The 16,907-nt window shown below is 52.0% G+C and overlaps 1 long non-coding RNA gene across 1 annotated transcript; it reads left to right on the forward strand.

Moving 5' to 3' along the window:
• The first annotated feature begins 9,402 nt into the window (after positions 1-9,402).
• Positions 9,403-16,357, forward strand: LOC311441951. The gene is made up of 2 exons (XR_014696345.1): positions 9,403-15,067; positions 15,933-16,357. It is a non-coding gene; the product is annotated as an uncharacterized lncRNA (long non-coding RNA).
• The last annotated feature ends 550 nt before the right edge of the window (positions 16,358-16,907 follow it).

Genomic DNA, 16,907 nt, shown 5'->3' on the forward strand with positions numbered 1-16,907 from the left:
TATGTTTGAGGATAAAAGCTCCTCTCTCTGTCTTCAGCTCAGGAGGGACTTCGACTCCCCACCTGCTGCTCTTGGACTGATGCGGGCGGGATGGCAAGCAAGCTGACTCCCATTTCCCGGGAGACTGCTCAGCCAGATTTAGGAAAAACTGAGCAGCCTCCTGTGCCAGGACCCATCGCAGCTGCTGGCGGGAAGGCGGGGATCTAGCTCCGGCTCTGGAAGGCTGCTACAGCTCATTGCCAAACGGCACAGCCGGAGAGCCGCGATCGGCAGCGTGTGGAAACACTGGGTTCAGCTCCCCCCCAGGGACCTGCCCCCTAATCTGCCAGCTGGGCTCCCCGAGACACTCAGCTTCACCCACAGAAGTCCTATTACCCCCCAGAGCCAACGCAGGGACCTGGGCAGCCGTCCTCCTGCCCCGGTGCCGTGCAGGGGATGCAGAAGCTCGGTCAGATGCGCTGCCCCTTTCCCTGCTGTGCCCAGAGCACCAGCACGTGGCTCCCCAGTCCCCGCAGGACCCGATGGCACAGGATCAGGACGTGTGCTTTAGGAAGGAGATCTGTTGATCTTCAGGGCTGAGTTTGGATTTTCACTGCCTCAAGCACAGGGCTTTACGGTGAGACCATAAACCTGCACTCTGCGGGTGCCCTCTTGCTCGGGGTGCACGTGGAGACCACCTGGCTGGACCTTCTCCATCTTCCCCTTCCTCTACCCCTTGCCAGGCACACATCAGGCCTTCAGGCCATTTGTAAAGCTTCAGGCTAAGGCCACCGAGTGTTCCTCACCCCAAAAACTGGTACATTATCTTGCTAGGCCCGCCAGGCAGTTCCTCATCCCACAAGAGGCACAAGAACCCCCAAACTCGCTCCGTGCAGGGCAGCAGGCGAGCTTCAGGCTCCCTGACAGCCCCTGCCTTTGGAGGTGCCAGAACTGTGAGCTGACGTTGGCAAATCAAACCTTGCCATAACCCACATCGTCTGACTGCTGGTCTTGTGCTTTGATCACAAGACGATCTCTCCCTCTGCAAGAGCACTGAGAGCGAGGGATGAAACACCCACCGCCTGTGTTGCCCAACGCCTCCCCCACGGACACGCTGCTCTTAGACCTCGGTACACGCGGAGGGGAGCCAAGAGGCCGATGCAATAACAAAAGCAACGCGAGGGCAGCCCAGCGCGGGGCTCCTCTGTGTGCTCTGATCAGAAGCTCACAGCTATCAAGGTTTTCTCACTCCCATCCCGGTTATCCCTGGTTTTTACAGCACAGATTTGGGCCTGAGTCATAGAATCGCAGCTTCGCAGAATATCCCAAGCTGGAAGGGACCCACGAGGATCGTCGAGCCCAACTCCTGGCTCCACGCAGAGCGACCTGAAAAGTAAACCATCTGTCTGAGAGCCCCGTCCAGGCACTGGGGTGGCTCTTAGGCAGGCAACCCCACACCGTGACTGATGCCAGGTTGGGCCACACGAAGCCCTAGGAGGAAGAACCAGGATGACATCCTGCAGGCGAAACACAACCCTCTGAATTCTTTCCTTCTCTTCCTAAGAGGCCAGCGAGGCCATCACATTCCTAAACGTGAAACTGCAGTGCCCTGATCAATCTGTATGGAGACTGGCTCCTGCCTCCAGTCAGGACTCGGTGTCGGGGTAAGATTTGCTGAGCAGAGCCCTTCACAAGGCGAGGAGCTCCATGGTGGGCGTTCATACACCGGGGACACTCCTGCTTCCACCTCGCCTTGCCCAGCCCGCACCCACGCACCGAAGTCCAGGGGACCCGGGACATGCAGGCTTTGCAAGTGCCAAAGACAGACGTCCTCCCTGTTTGGGTGTACTTCCAAAATGCCTCAACACAAAATCAGGACTTAAAGGCAGAAGCAAAGCCAAGGAACGTGCTACTGCTCCCGCTGAGTGCTGGTTTTTGCCTGTATTTACTCGTTTTGGGGAGGCATTGCCGCACTGCGTGCAGGCACTGTTAGGATTTCTTGAGCATCCTGGAGCTCGCTCCACTCACTTGCTCATCAGTCAAGTGACTTTTTCTTTCTGTAATCAATACTGACCCTCTCCAGAACTAGCTAATATGGAAAAAGAAATGTTTTATTGATCACATTTTTACTGATCTAAACTGACCTGTCTTTGCATAGGAGACAGACGACATGGCTTTTCATTACCCTACTCTCCCTCCCTCGGCTTGACCCATTTCATTTCTTTTTTTCCCCTCTTGCCAATTGAATAAAATCCTGCAGCTAACCTTTAAGGGTTCCTTAGTCTTTATTTTGTTCCTATTAACCTTCTGTTTCTCTGGATAATTCTGCAGCCAAGAGTAGGTGTGACTCCCACGTTACAAGTCTAGCTGTGCTGTTGACTCATGTGCTGTGCTCACAAAGCCAGATCCTTTAATGGGAAGGCTTATGCAATGTAGCGAGGTCTCCCAGAGCATATGCTCTTACTCGAGTTGTGAGATTTCTGCTTGTTCTCTCTGCTAAATGAGTCTGAAAGTGCTGGTGGGCTGCACAGGAGGCGCACGCTATTTCATGAGCCCTTACTATGCCCCGAACGCGCACACGAATCCCCGCTCCCCCACGCAGCCCTTATTAAAGCTCTTTGGGGCAGATTCGCCCCGCTCTGCACCCAAAACCGAGTCTCTGCAGCGGGATGCTTCTTGGCTCGGGACCAGCCCGGCGCTGGGGGCAGCACCCGTGGCTCCCAGCACCGGGCTCTGACGTTTCCAAGGCCGCTCCGTGGCACTCGCACGTTATATAAAGCAAACTTAACAGACGGTCAGATTTGGCCTGTCATGTTCGAGGGCTCTCACACAGAATTTTTTTTTTAGGAGGGAAACCAGCAACACATGGTGAAAAACACCCTATAGCTTTTAACTAATGTCTCTGAGATCTCACCATCTGTTCCCATGAACTTCAAGCGCGAAGCAGGCACCATTTTGAAGGCAGGCGCTGAAAAAAAGCGCGAGCGTCGAGCCCTCAGTTCCTTGGACAGAAACCTGCTCTGGCACCAGCTGAAAGGCCAGCGCAGGAGCTCCCGACCTCTCTGCAAGTCTGCATTTTCCATGCAGCCGAGCAGTGCAGGGACACCCGGCCCACCCCAGCTCCCTGCAGGAGGAGGCGAGAGCGGGTCGGGGGAGCCTGTGCGAGTCCCCGCCAGCCTCGCTGCCGCCCAGCCCTTACGCTTACAGGATGGATAAAATAGAAAACCAAAACTCCCCGAAGGCTCTGCTGCACAGAGGGATAGAGCCACGCCGTTAGCTTTGGCAGGCAGCTTCTCGCAGGGCATGCCGCGGAGGGGGCAGCCCGATTTTGGAGCAGCAGCAGCAGCCCTTCGCTGGGAATTGTGCAGAAACGTTAACCTGCGGCACGCTGCAGTGCTCCCCGTGGCACCTTTCCCAAAAGGAGATTAAGGCGAGCAGCTGCTGATATGGAAACCAACTGTTTGAACTGCAGTGCACTTACATATGCTAATAGCGCGGAGCTACTGACTCCTGCAAACGTGATGCAGGAAATGACTAAACATTTAGTGCTTGTTATTTAGCAGTATTCCTGGAGACACGTAGGTGGTGTGGACAGCATGGTATGTGCATTAAAGTGCAATTTAGGTCAATGATTCTTTGAAAGGACCATTCTTTCTTCTTCTTTTTTTTTTTTTTTTCCTTCAGGGAGAAGGGGTGTTCAAAAATTAACTTTTCCAGCTATCTTTTCCAACGTGTTACCATCTGCTCAAAATAAAATAAAAAAGGGGGGAAAAACTGCAGGAATTACCCTGTGTTAATGACATTGAAGTGCCTCTGCAATGCTGTTTTCATTTCACCTTTTTTTAATGCTCAGAAAAGGAATTTAAAAGAAGCTTGACGGGGCAGAGTGCATGTTTAGATAAAAACAGAAAGATTAAATGAGGTGTCTGAGTCTAACTTTCTAGCAGGCGAAGCGACAACCCCAAAGGAAAGCCAAGCCCACTCGGGTGGGGGGAAGGCACAGGCTCTGCGGGACCCCCGTGCTTTGGGTGTGGAGAGCCTCCTGCCACCCCCGAGCAGCGTGGGGATCCCCTGGGAGGAAGCTGAAAGCTCCTTGTGCTCCCGAGGGACACAAGGATGCCTGGAAGGCGAGGCAGCTGCAGAAGAGTGGCGAATTTCTGTCCACAGGGGCTCACCTGACATGAAGCAGAGCCCACAGCTGCCTGATTCCTCCCCAGCGCTGGGGAGCCCAATGCTGCTTTCAGTGAGCCAGAGAAATTCCAGCCTGGAGCTGGTGACAAGTCTCCAGCAGGGCTTGGGGGATCAGGGCTGGGCTTGCTGGGACGATGGACCCCTTTAGGGAGGATTCAGAAAGTCTTTTTGCTAAAGAAACAAATAAATTATTGATGGCGATGCCGCTTCCTGCCAGAGCACCAGCAGGGAGAAGCTCAGAAATTCATTCCTTTCAGACGGGAACGAGACTGGGCAGAGCACTCGCTCTTCTCAGGCCACCTACTTATTCCCCCCAAGGCCCAGCTAAACAAAGTCCCGAGGAAAGCTCGTTTGTATCCAGTTAATTATGCATTCGGCAGTGCAGCTTTCCAGCCTCCTCCTCACCCCCGCCCACGAAAGCAGCGGTGTCCCGTGCAGTGCCTGCGCCAGCCGGGGGGTCACAAAGCACTCTGCGGGGCCATGGAGGGAGCTAAAGTTAATTAAAGAGGCACTAAATTAAACGCACAGAGCCAGGGACAGAAGAGAAAACAACCCCAAAAACTCTCGCCCATGAGTTTGGGCACGAAGGCTGGCTTTGAGGGGGCAGCGAAGGCTGCCCGGGATGCCCAGCTCGCTCCGATGCCCTTCCGAGAGCTCCCCAGGTCCCGCGGCTGCCAAGTGGGCAGAGGGCAGGAGGCAGCACGGCGTATCGGCTTCTCCACGGGCCATCACCTCCAGCAGCCTCCTGCCCTGGGCTTGAACCTTTCCCCTCCTGACCCAGCAGGATGCCGGGACCCGTTGAGTCACCGTGACATTTCGCAGCGCAGGCTCGCTGGCCACTGTGGGCTGCCGCTGGACCAGGAGAGGCATTACAACAAAACTGAAGTCCAAATCGGTTTTGAAAGCCTCTTACTTGCTGTTGCAAATCTTTTCTTCAAGCCTTTCACGCGTGTACAATGGAAGGAAGTAGCTGCGGGTGGCTCTGAGATGCTATTAGTGGCGGCCAGGCAGCGCTTGTCCGTCAGGTAACATTTACAAGAATTTTCCAAATCCTTGGGAAATCTCAGACGAACTTGAGATGTGTCTCTGGAGGCTAGGGATACACCTGTCTTTGTCCATGAAGGGTCAGACGCAAACCCAATGGGTTGCGCTTTCGCATGAACCACAGAAAAGTTTTCGTAAAACTTCTGGTGGCACCGGGCAGCTGCGACAGGTCAGGTGCGAGTCTCACTGGAGACTCAAGAGGCACGAAAACCCAAAGTAAAATGCAGGAGGGCTCAAAATAGCCCCTTTGATTATGCAAAGCACTATATATAACTGTCCTCAGTTTTCCAGTGTCAGATATTTTCTTCCCCTCCTTCCCCACTTTGGGGTTGCTCCTGATTTACGCCGCTCATCTGATGCTGGGACCAGGCACTGGCGACACCACAAACCTCTCAACCACAAGCTTTCGCTTTGGCCAATTTTCAAGCATTAACTGCCTTTCAAGACTGTTCATTCTCAGGTATAAAGCCTTTTTTTTTCTTTCTTTCTTTCCTAAGAGAATTGATACAGCAATGCTTTCAGGACTGCTGCCAGGAGAGGAGTGTCCCTGTTGCTCCTTCATTGCCATGACAGCTATTGGGACCTTTGCTGCATCGCAGTCACTTGGCTCCGGCTCCTGAGGCTGAACAATCTTTCCAAATGCAGGGAATTCCCTTCGGATGAAGGAGGAGGGACAGTCACAGGAAAGCTGTGACTACCATTCCTCAGAGGTATTTCTTCATGCCCTTCCAGGCAGCTGCAAGCAGCGCTGAGGTCAGCCGGCACCTCGGTGCTGACTCCAGCAGGCTCTGAACCAGCCCAGGATCCAAAGGTTAATTAAGCCTCCGGCGGCGCCAGATTTCCAACGCGGGTGCAGAAATCACAATGCACTGAGGGCAAAACACGGGAGATCTTCACTTGTTTTCCCCTCTTCCCCACTTAAGGGCCTTACACGGTGAAAAACACGTAACTGGAGCAAAGAAGTGCAAATACGGAGTATCATTAAAGTTTAAGCAGCTGATAGAAATGCAGTTAGGAAAAAGGGCTCTTGTACTTCTACTCCTCTTCGCAGCTGCTAACAGCTTCTCCCTGCTCTACAGAGTCCCTCCTTGCCTGGGGTCCTTGATTAGAGGAGCAGGACTGCTCTCTCATTTGCTCTATCACCACCCTGACATTTCCTGAGTCACTGCTCAGTATCTTGCCTGTCAGTGCCATATACTTTTCACTCCAGACACTCTCTCTGGAGCATGTATTACTCAGAGACATAATTACTTAGTGCTTTCTTAATCAGTCCCAAATGCAAGACATCAGCTGCAGAAGACATCTAAGAGTTCAGCTTCTTTAAGACCCCAAAGCGTGAAGGCAGATAATGTCTTTTCCCAGGAAAACTCGATGGGAAATCATAGCTATGCTACTTAACATTTCTGCCATGAAGCCACCTCACGTCCCCACTGCAAGAAGGAGTGACTTTGCATTAACGATGCCATTGCCCTTTTGTAAGGCATGAGCTGAAGACTGCTTGGGTTGGTGATCGGGGAAGGGGCAATGTGGACGTGGAGCCCGTGCACATCCCGATAACTGCGCTTGACCACATTACTAAGCAACATGCACCCCACGTTTTCCATAGCCCGTTCAACGTTTCATACACAAATCCTCGCTTTCATCTGAAAAACATGGGTGGGATTTGTTTGTAATGGGTGGAAAGCTGTACGAAAGCCAAGCGGGCAACCACAAGTGTTAGAAACTGGCAGAAAGGGCAACAGCTGTTACGGTGCAAAAGTACATATTTGCTTGAAGGCTCTGGCTAGAAAACCATTAGAGAAATCCAGACTGATTCGTGTAGTGCAGCCTCCCCAGATGACTTCCGACAGCATAACGCCAGCGTTCCTGCAGCAGCCCGTGCCCACTGGGACCACAGTGCCGGGGCTGTGTGGGATCTTCCTTCACCCATTAAAAACGCACCACTGTGCTGCTCTGAAACGTCCTTGATACCATTAGATAGATTGCTCTTTAATCAAAGTATTGCAGTTAAGTAAGTTATTAAACTGGAGCATCAACAGCTGAATCACCGCTGCTGACCAAGCAGCTGGTGCCAGACGGGCCGTGTCCCCGCGGTGCCTGGGAAGCCCCGGGGAGGCCGGCGAACCGGGCACCTCACCGGGAAAAACAAGGCAGGGTGGCTGGGGCTCAAACCTGCACCGCAAAATCCACCTGCCTTGAAGGAGTAAGGGAAGGCCTGGATGGGGCTGTGAGGAATCCCATTTAGTGAAAGGTGTCCCTGCTCTCCACAGGGATATGGGACTGGATGACCTTCCCTTCCAACCCAAATTTTGATGAGCTCAAAGTTTGACACGTGAGCAGTGGCAGCAGCAGCGCTGCGAGCAGGACCACGGGGTGCTCACACCTCTGCTGCTCTCCCATCACGTCCTCGTTCAGGGGATGACCCAGGTGCAACCTGGCTGGAATTGAAGGAATTTGACTGCTGTTTTTTGGAGGGTGATAGCCTATTTTTTCCCCAGCACCTCTAACAAGATCTCTTTTCACCATAATGTCTTCAAGCCCACTTACCTGGCCAGGAGCTAATATCTGAGCGTGTTGCTCAACCAGACCATGGGCAGCATTTCCCTGCTCTCATCTCCCCGCTCCTTCTCAGTCCCACACCGGCCTTTTCCCCCCTTGCATTAAATTCCAACTCTCTCCCTCAGCCTGTGATTACAGCATAGGAACCCCCAGCAATGCAACCATCCCTTTGGGCTCACCAGCTTGAGGAGCTGGCTGCCCACAGTGGATTTATTTGGTGTTTGTTTATTTAATGGCCCGGTTAGGAAACTCTGGGAGTGGGGTAATGGAGGAGATGCACGCACAGCACAGCAAGGCCTGGGAGCTCTCCAGCCTACACCGGGGCAGCATCAGGCCACGCTGCTTCCGTGTCACCCACAAGGAAGATGTGGGAACATCGCTCCCCATCCACCCTGAGCAAACCGGCCCCTTTCGTGGGGGTGGCACCGAGCTGAGCCGCATGGCTCACGGCTCGGCTTCTCCGTAGGAGTGCACGCCACAGGCTGCAGCCCTCAGGAGCGAGCTTTGCCTCCCCGATTCCCATCTGTCTCCTTCCTGCGGCATCAGGGATGCCAGCCCAACATCTGCAAGCTTTGTAAGCCCGTCCGTGGTTAATCGCGTCAAACTCACAGACGTCGCGGGTGCAGGCTGTCCTGCTCCTCCGCCTGCTAGCCCTTCCACCAGAACAAACTGCGTGCAGATGATGTAGGAAGCAGCTATGCCATTTCTCTGCGTTTTATGTAAACAGAAAACTCTCCTGTGGGACTCCCTGGCTGTTTCAGTGTTGCATTACATCACGTACAGCAGCACAATCAGCACAGAACACAGAACCTGGCCCACAGCAAGCACGTAGGAAAAGCAGACACAAAGGAGAGCCTCTCCGTCAGCCTTCCCTGCTTAGTTTTCAGCTCATGGCAGGGCAGGCATAGCCAGAGACACATTTCTCTTCCAGCCACCAGACAGCATTAAAGAAATGACAAAGCAGAGCACCCGGCTCCCAGCGCACCAGTGCGCTTCCTGCTCCCATCTCCAAGGCCAGGACTTACTTTTATGTTATTTGGAAATCTTCTTCCAGCTCCAAACCAAGACTTGAGATTATTAGAGGGAGTAATGCTTGTCAGAGCAGAATGCAAATTTAAAACACTTGTCCCAAATAACAGGAGGTAGTAATTAGGCTCCAGCACTTCCTCCTGCACCCTTTCCTGCACTTCTGCAGATGTAGGACATGTACCACCCACCTGCTGCTGACACGCCGGCTGCAAGGGCCCTGGCTTTCTCCATTTCATAGAGCAATTCCTCTCTTCCCAATTCCTTCCTTCACTCTACCCTCTTGTCTATGATCTTTGTTTCCTGCACGTTACTTATTTTTTTATTTGATTATTTTGCCTTTCTTCATGTTGTTGTCCCTTATTCCTTGCTGCTTTTGCTCCTGAGCTGGGGCAATGCTCATCCTGCACTGGGGATGTATTAAGGGGCTGCTGAGCATTTGCAGCATCTAACGGGTGGAGGAAGCTCAGATTCACCTCGCCATGAAGCGATGGGCTTGTCATCAAGGCCAGGAAGGCATGAAGATGCAAGAAATAATAAAAGTGACCACCCTTGTGCATCCCCAGTGTGCAGGGTCCCTGCACGGCTGCAGGGCGAGGGCTGTGCTGCAAGGGCAGAAAGCCAGGGGCAAAACACCCAGGCACAACCGGCTGCCCCCACAGTGTCTGTGCCCTTGGAGAGAAGCAGAAAGTTAAAGAAGACGAGTCTTTACGTGGCTTTTAGAAAGTAGATATGTTAGTTATAATCTGATTAAAATTCCTTACAAATATGCTGTAAAGTTAGCTCTGGAATCAATGGATGGTCACGCATCCCCCTAAGCACAGGATTTATGTTTAAGAAACTCTGTCATTATGGTAAACCTACAGCGAGCGTGTCCAATCGGCTAAACAGGAGCAGCAAACACCCGGCTTTCAGCTCCTCCACGGAGCCTGTGGTTCACTTTCTTTGTCCCGGCTGCCATTTCAGCAGGCCCGAACTGCAATCCCAAGTGAAATAAGCCAATTTGGAAACAGGCGGTGCTTTCGAAAAGGCAGCTAGGAGGAAAACAAGTGTTGTTTCAGGTCGCACGTTTCCATCTCACGTTGTTCAGGCCTCCCGACGGGCCGAGGCCCATTCCGGCACCACAGGGCCCTGCAGCCCGGGCCATGCAACCAGCAGCGCCCAGAGCTGCTCCGGGCCAGCCAGAAACGCTGCCTGTGATGTGCCCAGCGCTGGAATCTCATCTTTTATGATTCCCTTTTGGCTGTGCGGACTCCAGGCTGCACTTAGAGCCACGGGGATGGCCAGGCAGCGAGAGCGGGGCTCCCCGCTAATCCCAGAGCTCTGGGAGCCAAGCGCCCCGCGAAGGAGCTGAGGCACATGCATGCTCCATGGGCCACGCTGTGAGAGGGGACAAGAGCCTATTTGTAGCCCATGGATAAATGCCAAGGCCCTGCTGCAGCCACCAGAGCTGGGGCTGCTCGTCTGCTCCCTGCCTTGGCCGGGGCTGCTCCTGTCAGCACAATGAGAGGCAGCGGGTCGCCTCGCTCGCCCGTGCTGGAGATGCAGAACAAAGCTTTTTTGGCAGGAAAAGGAAGCGGCTCTCCCCTGCATCACTCTTCTGGGGCTGGCAATCCCCTCCCTCCCGGGCCAGGGCTGATCTCACATCCTTCCAGTCTCTTCCCAAGGCTGCGGGACTGCCGGATCGCAGCCCCCGTGGCGCGGTTCCCCCCGGCTGCCACATAACTTCTCCCCGCGGCGCCCTGCCCAGCCCGTGTGCAAGTCGTGCGAGCGTCGGATCATGTTTTGCCTGCCTCGGAAAGCATCCGGCACGCTCGCCGCTGCACTGAAACCCCAGACAAACAAACAGCAGTTGTGCAAGGGCGCAGGGCAGACATCTCCGGCAGGAAACGAAGCGCAGGACTCGCTCTATTTTAATCCCGCCAAGGGTCTTCTTGGAAGCGAGGCAGAGCCCGGCTGCGCAGAGTTAAGAATGAAACCCTATTTTTAGCCTGTCCCCGGTGAGGTAAGAGCGCGTGAGTCAGCCCCGGCGTGGGACGTTGCATAACGCGGGGCCCTGCGCTGCCGGCGCACGGGGGTGAGAGGAGGATGGAGGATGGAGGGAGCCGTCCCGCTGCCTTTCCTGGCATTGTCACTGCAGGCAGACCCTTCCCGTTATTTGAAGGCAGGGATCTCCTTTGCACCCTCCTCCCCCCCCAAAAAAAAAAAGAAAAAAAAAAAATTAATTAGAACCAGCGGTAGGCTGGTTATGTAATGTGATTAATTGCAGCATTAGAGTGAAAAAATATAGGGCACACAGGTCTTAAAGATTCACATGCAAAGTCATGTGTGGGAGTGAGAGAGACGAGGGTGAAACACGAGACTTATCTTATACTTCTCATGGGGCAGTGATTTACTCCCTGCATAATTTAATCAGAGCACTCTGCCGATGGCTGAGGCAAAAAAAATATATATATATAAAAAAAAAAAGAGCAAACAAACATCCAGAAGACACGGGAACAAAACTGCTGTCACAGCATCTCTAAAGGTTAGGGCTGCACCTTGCAAACAGGATGTTGCCCTCACCAGCAGCGCTGCCCCTCAGCAGCACTAACTCACTCCAGTAAAAGTGAGCTTTTCCATTGAGTCATGATTAATGAACTGCAGACACATGCTGACTGCGAGAGCTGCCGCTAACTTTCACTGTGCTGGAACTTTATCTGGGAGAGTATCTGAAGCTTCAGGACTTTTTCTCTTCCTGTCTTTTGTAAGCCTATCACCGGGGAAGCACCAAAGCCCAGCTCAGCGTGGTCTCCTGCCGGTGACCTCCAAGCTCTCCAGACGGATGGGTATGGCTCTGTAAATAGCGTGGTCCCCACGGCTGTTGATTAAATTCAACCCAGCTCCATAACGGCAACCAGCCGCTGGTGTACCTGGTTGCTCAAGTGTCCTGAATGGAGACGGGCTGAGTTGAAGGCACGTCTTCATCGCAAAACAGCATCTGAGTCTGAGAGCGAGCAGCCTCGCTGCAAAACTGAACTGAGAGGGATGGAGTGAGAGCCACAGAGACTTCAGGAGGCTTGTCTGCAGGTATCCTAACATTGCAGGTTTTCAGAGCGAAAGGACTGTTAATATTCATGCAAGGGAAGATGAAAAGGCACTGGAGAAGGCAGCGCATGGCAGGGTACCAAAGAAGTCCCAGCATGTCTTATCCTGTGCTCTCAGTGGCGAGAGGAAGGCTCACAGCCCAAGTAGAGTTGCTCTGTGCTATAGATTGTGCTCCAAGCCTGTATCCTTGCCAGCTGCCCCTAAACTCAAATCGAAGGCTCTGGTATGAAGTATTAATTTAAGGCAGCCTCTGCCTAAGTGCCTGGGCTCTCTGAAGTGAAGGCTCTTCACCCAGTGAGCCCAGCCTGGCTCAAATAAGCTTCGCTGCTGGCAACCTTAGCTGGAAAGCCATGGTGTGAAACAGGGAAACTTCCAGACTCAAGCCTTCCTGCCTTGCCATTCCCTTGCAAGGACTTCAGAGGCCCCTGCGTCTGGATTTGTCAAGCATCCAAATGCCAAGATAAATTTAAAAGCAGCTTCAAAATTACCTTGAGTTCATATCTTGTTTGATTGCTTTGCTGATAAGAAAGACACTAAGTGATTCCCATCAGTAAAACAGAGTTCAGGTGTCCTCTAGGGCAGGCCTGGTGCTGACTGCATCAGGGGTTAAAAGTAGAAAGGTGCCGCACGGTGATAACAGCAGAAATACCCTCCCGAGAGACTCCAGGCTGCCTGGAGATGTAATGTGAAGGCGAGTGAACTGGCTAAGAGGTCTCGAGCCATTAGATCAGTTTGTACTTCCCCACAGCATTGCAATATTCCTCAGCTGCTTTTATGTATTTCTAAAGCTTTCCTCACCTCTGCACATGATAGCTGAGCATGAAGCATATCCATCAATTTAGCATTTGACTTCATCTATCTCAGTGCATCCATCACGTGTCACTTGAGCGTGCTTTCTTCCCTATGCAGAGCCTATTTGTAGCCTGTTATCAGGCCAGATCCTGAAGATGCTCTCAGAGAAACTTTCGCTGGAACCATCTTCCACTGGAAACATTTTTCTTCTCCTAGAAACTGGCCAAAGAAGAACTGCTCAGATATATCTAAGTGCTCAGTGAGATTTCTCTTGAAGAAATCAAGATCAAAGCTCGTACAATTAAGGACAAACTAAAAGCAAGGGCACCTTTACTAAAGCTCATTAAAAATATCCTTTGTACCTATCTCCTGCATGGCACCCAAAGTCTCATGAATACAGTGGTCTAATGAGAATGCACTGTTTTTTTTTTTTTCCTCAAGTATTTTTCTCTTCCATACTTAGCAAATGTCATAGTTTAATTAAGGGATGTCAAAGGCACAGAGAGCTGCCCCGAGATAATCGTTGCCTGCTGCTATATAAATGCTGAGGTGAAGACAAGCGAGAAGGGCTATCATGTAAACGGCAAATTATGGAGCGAGGGCAAAGTTCAGAACTGGAACTGACAAAACTTTTATTTATAGAGGTGGGCTGCTTCTGCTGGCCTGTGCAATGGGCTCCTCCATCCTCGATCCCCTTCGAGTGCTCCCGAGCCCGCTGCCATCTCTCACGCTGCTTCTCGCTCCCGTGGCTGTGCAGGGAGGTTCGCTCCCGGGTGGCTCAAGGCATCCTCCGGGCAGTGTCTTCAGCATCTTCCACCTCCCTCCAGACCTTGCTGACAGCCTGTAATTTAGCCTTTAAAAACATGCACGTGGGTGCTTCTCTTTTTATTAGTATTTACCAAAGCCCTCCCAATCTTAGACCCTTAATTTAACAACCTTACATGATTCTCACTAGATTTTCTTTTCCTGAAAAACAACCTAACCCCAAGCCACACAGCTGCCTGCCCCTCTCTCCTGGTGTCTGTGCTTGCTTTCAGATAGGGCTTGCCTCGTTCTCCTTCCCCTTTTCCTACATTGGCCAATATTGATCTGATCATTCCAGGTGCAGTTTGTGCTAACGGCTTCTTCATGTTCTGCTTTCTGAGAAATCCACAACCCACAAACTGTCCTTTTTTTTTGCTTGTCATCCTTGTCTGGGGTCTCGAGAATTCATTTAGTTCAGAGGCTACTTCTCAGAGTGTTTTACAAGAGGTGCAGTCCCTGCTTTATTTCACCAGCTACTCCTAATTCGCAGCAGCTGTGCAGGGGTGACTGAACAACACCCAGTGAGTTCCTGGTCTCTTCAAAATTATCTCCAAATTAATCTCAAAGTGCAATATTCCCAGAAACATATTTCCTTTCAATGGAAATGGTGCCCCCACACTAGCATTGCATCAACGTGCGGCTCTGGCAGACAGCAGGAGGGGGCTCAGCTCCGGCCTCGATGCGTGTTCCCGACGAGTGGAGCACCAGCCATGCAGAAATGAAAGAAAACATCTCTGTGGGATCGTGACACCTCCTACAACCTCCCTGCTATGTGGCAGACAATTGCAGATATGGGCCACAGCATTTCCAGACTCCCCAGGTCAAGCCAGAGGGATAATTTTGCTTTGATCGTGCCTGACTTCTCCCTGCATTGTTAAGGAACAGCTGTATTGTGGCTGGCCTTGATGAATACTTTATCAGGCCCACCGGTGAGGTTCGTCAAGGGGAACCTCCACACAGAGGTCCCTGGGGTGAGTGGCTCGTAATGTAAATAATTGTAAAAACAAAAAGGAACCAAATTAATTCCTTCATACAGAAAAACAGCACAAGTCTTCTGAGCCAGGAAACAAACAAACAGAAGGGATTTCTGAGGCGTTCCTCTATAAAACTATCATTTCATTAGCAAGAAATGAGCTTCATAAAATATTCTGTAGTTTTACCCATAACTTCTGATAAGAACTAACCCCCCGTACCACTCAATTGCACTTACTAGCAAGCCTCTTGTCTCTCAGGTTCATTTTGTTATGCTAGGCACGCCAGGAGGAAAGGGCATGCAATTCTTAATCAGACCTGGGATACTCTTCACGAGGCAGCCTTCTGAAGGGCACATCGCCCCAACGAGCCACATCCATCACAGCTGCCCGCGGAGAAGAGGGGCTGTATCTCCTTATATCCAAGCATATGGCTGTATAGTATAGGAATTTATCTCCTCCACCAAACTCTGGCTCCAATATATTTGCAGAGCTGGAGGTGGGGGCAGCCCAGAGCTGACCTGGAGAACCTCCTGCTCAGCAGCGAGAGGCACCGCGCAGCTGACAGCTGAGCTGAGCACACACATGCAGACCGACATCCTTGCTGTCTGTAGGTCAGATTTTTTGCGGAACACCAGGAAAATGAAGTCTAAGGCTTAATTTGGGGAGGGTCTCAGAGCCCTAGCAGTTTCCCTCACAGGCCGGCTGCTCCAGCCAAGGCTGCAGCAGCAGTCCGAAGGCATCCATCCCTCCCTGCAGGGCTCTGCAGGCCTCTGCCGCTGCCTCATCTCCCAGGGAGACACCGAGCGCGCTGCTGTTACCATGGCTCTGCGAGACCTTTAGCAAACACACAATGCTCTCCAATAAAAGCTGTCAGCGGCGCGGGTACCTCTCGCTGCTCAGCACAGCCCTACGTGACCGGGAACACTGCTGCGCGGCAGCCAGCGACGGCACAGCCCAGCAAGGGGCTCTCGTAACATCCTCCCTCGCTCAGGCGGCTCTAGTAAAATCCAGGCCCAAGGACTTCAGTTAATGCTTTCTCTAAAATTTTACGCAGCTTGGCTCGGACACAGGTTCAGCCTCGCATAATTCTCTGTTGCAACACTGCTGGCCTCCCTCAGTGGTTATACCCAAGATTAATTTAACTCATTTTTCACTTCGATGGGGTTACTCAAAGTCAGCGTTCAGGGGAATGCGAGCCCTCAGCTTTCAATAAATGCCCCCTGTTTCTCATTAAGCACATTTGCTCTGGCTCCTGACAGGCATTTGGGTGACCCCCAGAAATAATGAAACCTAGCTCCTGGGAGCCTGCTCTGTGCATGAGCTCGGCTCCCGAGAGGGCATGAGGACTGATGGAACCTGTAACATCGCTTATTCCTTCACACCTAGGACAGTTGTATCTCTGCTCTTTTCTATTTTATCACACTGTAACTCCACAGTTTTGTCTGCTTTTTTTTTTTTTTTTTTGCCTGGTCCCAGCCCAGAGTTTGTCACAGAGCACAGAAATACGGGCAGAGATCACAGACGTACCGACGGGGATCACAGACGCGTTGCTTCTGCAGCAGAAGCATTTTCAAGTGGACTCTGAACCTGCTGCTCACTGTCACGCCATCTGGGTCGTTCCTCGGATGGCGCCTGTCATTAGGACCTCTGAGGTCACTGAAAGCACCCAGAACTTTCCTTCCGGACACTTATCTCAGACCCAGCACACATCTTCGGCCCGCCGCCCTGCACTTAGGGTTTCCAGGAACATTCCAGGCAGACTGGTACACCTGTTACAAAGGTTGTCCAATACTTTCCATAGTAATAATAATAATAATAAAATCCTGTTCTAAGTTGATATAAAATTTGAAAAGCTTCACTGTTTGTTTCAAGCAAGGAACTGGGGGGCAATCTTTTATCCATCCTGAAATGCTTCTTTAAACATTTCCTATGAAAGCGCTAATGCCACCAGGCCTCGGAGCCTAAAATCTGCCTGTGAAGGGGAGAGCTTTGCCATCGCAATGACAGCTCAACCAGCACGTGGACAACCACTAAGCCTCTGAGAAGCTGCAGCTCGCACAGTATCTCAGTAGAGGTTTAGCGGATGCTGCCTGCTGAATTCCCCGAAGATTTTATCTCTCTGAGGCTCAGAGCGATCTCCTCTGCACCTGCAGGTGTGAGCTGCTGTGGTTTGGGCTCGGACCAAGCACTCGGACTGAAGACAGGACGTTTATCTGCCGTGTATTCTCAGCAACCTTTGGAGGCGGAAACTTCCCAGTTTGAGAGCAGAGAGGATGAAAGCTGGACTTGTGTTTGAGAAACAGCCATTTATTTTTCCGCGAAGCCATTTTTCAGAAATTGAGGTAGGGAGTGGTAGGGCTGGAAAGGAGACTGGCAGCAGCTGGGCAAGGATGTTAGCGCAAACAGCCATGAGTGAGAAGGGATGGGAGCAGTCTGCAAGGCAGACTCCCA

The sequence above is a fragment of the Aythya ferina genome (assembly GCF_964211825.1).
Source record: "Aythya ferina genome assembly, chromosome: 10".
In the NCBI taxonomy this organism is placed as follows: Eukaryota; Metazoa; Chordata; class Aves; order Anseriformes; family Anatidae; genus Aythya; species Aythya ferina.